Source organism: Notamacropus eugenii, chromosome 6 (genome assembly GCF_028372415.1).
Source record: "Notamacropus eugenii isolate mMacEug1 chromosome 6, mMacEug1.pri_v2, whole genome shotgun sequence".
NCBI lineage: Eukaryota > Metazoa > Chordata > Mammalia > Diprotodontia > Macropodidae > Notamacropus > Notamacropus eugenii.
Genome location: NC_092877.1, coordinates 374,104,791 through 374,107,007, shown reverse-complemented (window position 1 = coordinate 374,107,007; position 2,217 = coordinate 374,104,791). Strand labels below are relative to the sequence as shown.

Here is a 2,217-nt window from a genome sequence, read left to right as displayed (position 1 = left end):
ATTTTCAAACTGGTCACTAACCCAATTCATAAAAAAACATACTTAAGGCATTATAGCCTCAAGATCATGTCAGCAATAGTTTGATAAAATGACATTACCATATAATCTTGTAAATAAGAAACTTTTTAAAAGGAATAATTGATGGGGCATAGGGATTGATTATGTTTTAGGGATGGAACAAAGAAATACATGACTACAGGTTTTCAACGCTAAGTTTCTAGGACAATAATATGAGAAAGAGAATGTACAGATGTGCCCAAAAGAGGGAAACAGAATTTTTTATATGAAAACTCACACCCAAAAGTACTAGTCTTTGGAAAAAGTCAAGTCAAAAAACAGTTATTTAGTGCCCACTATGGGTCAGGCAAAATGCTAAGTTCTGAGGATACAAAAAGAGGCAAAACAGTCTCTGTCCTAAAGGAGCTTACAATCTAAAGGGGTGAGAGAGAGAAAAGGAAGAGAGAAGTTCAGAACAAAATCTAACTTCAGGGACATGTTTTCTAAGAAAACAACGATTATATGAACACCAACAATAAAGATTGCTTTTTTATTTGCTATTAATTATAAATCCTGCTGGCATATGGCTCCATATATTTTAAAAAATTTTGTTCAATTGATATCCCCTTTCCATAACTAACTAATTCTGATGATAGGCTTCATCTTGGTACTCAGTAACTCTCCAATGTATTTCATGTAGATTGACTAATAAATCATTTGACCCGTGCATGGCTCTCATGGAATTTTGATATCTAGCATAATATATATAATACACAAATATCTAACACAATAATACATATTCATGAAACCCTTCTTCCTTTATTCATGTTGGCTCAATTTAATCTTATGATGACATAATAATGTTTCTCATCAAAAACATGAATTTACTGCCTCCTTTGTATTACTTTTCATACCAAAGATTTTTAATGGCATATTTAATTGAATGAGATAAAGAAAATGAATTTTATTTCAAAGCATCCTAAGATATTCCATAGGTTTTTTCAGTGTCCTGATTTAAAAAGTGAATTAACATTGTATAAAAAATAGCAAGGGGAATATTTTTATCCCCCTGTTGAACTCAATCTGGTTGAACGTATTTGTAGAGGATACAATCATAGAATATTGAGACTGACACAAAATGAGATGCACAGGTAGAAAAGGCTTTGCCTCATCCCTCATTAAATTTTATTTTAAAGATATTAAAGAGGATGTAAAGATAAAAGACCAGGAGAGGTGCTACAGTGAAGAACACTCCTGCACCTGAAAAGATAAACATTATCCACTCATTGATGTAAGGGTCAGTACAAGAGAGAAGGTATAAAGGAATAATGCCACAAAAGAAATGATTAATTTGGTGGGACCTATAGAAAGTTAATATGAAAAGAAATCCAACATGAATTATGGAAGTTAAGTTACTAATTGTATACACCCCAATGATCATCTGAATGCAAAGTTTCTTTGACATTAGAATGGGATAGTGCAATGGGTGACATATGGCCACATAACGGTCATATTCCATGGCTGCTAAGAGGAGGCAGTCTGATGTTTCAGCAAGACAAAGACAATAAAATTGTGCTTTATATTCAGAGAGAGAAATCTTTCTGTCTTTAGAGAAGAAGTTAGTTAACATTTTGGGTGTTATCACACAGGAACAGGAAGCATCCATAAGGACCAAGTGGTCAAGAAAGAAATACATAGGTGTATGAAGTCGAGATTCAGTTGAAATTAATACCTTCAATCCCATATTCCCACAACGGTTACCAGAGAAATTGTAAAGAATGATATGTATGAAATGATCTTTATCTCTCAGTGATTTGGGAATTGAATGAGAATAAACTCCTATGACATGGTTTAATTCTCAACAACCATCTTTGAATTCTCTATTGAAAATAGAAATTGGGAAAAATAACACTCTGGGAAGAGGGGCCACTACTTTTCTTCTCCAATATTGTTCACTGAAATCTAACTTACTTTCCAGTTTAGAGAAGTATCAAACTCTATGAGCTCTCAGTTAATGTGGCTACAGGCTCCAAATCTTTCCTGAGTCTCTGGAAAAAAGTACCAAATTGAATGGACATGGCTTCTTCTTAAATCAGGTTGGAAGATGTCATGTGAGCAAATGCATCTTGTCACTTAACAAACAACTGTTTTCTATGGCAGAGAAAACATTTCCAATATATGTTTTTAGATCTGTTAAGCTGACAACTTCAATAAAAATCT

The 2,217-nt window shown here is 33.2% G+C and overlaps 1 pseudogene; it reads right to left on the bottom strand.

Moving 5' to 3' along the window:
* Positions 1-976: 976 nt before the first annotated feature.
* Positions 977-1,866, bottom strand: LOC140512432 (olfactory receptor 5K1-like; annotated as a pseudogene).
* Between the last annotated feature and the right edge of the window lie 351 nt (positions 1,867-2,217).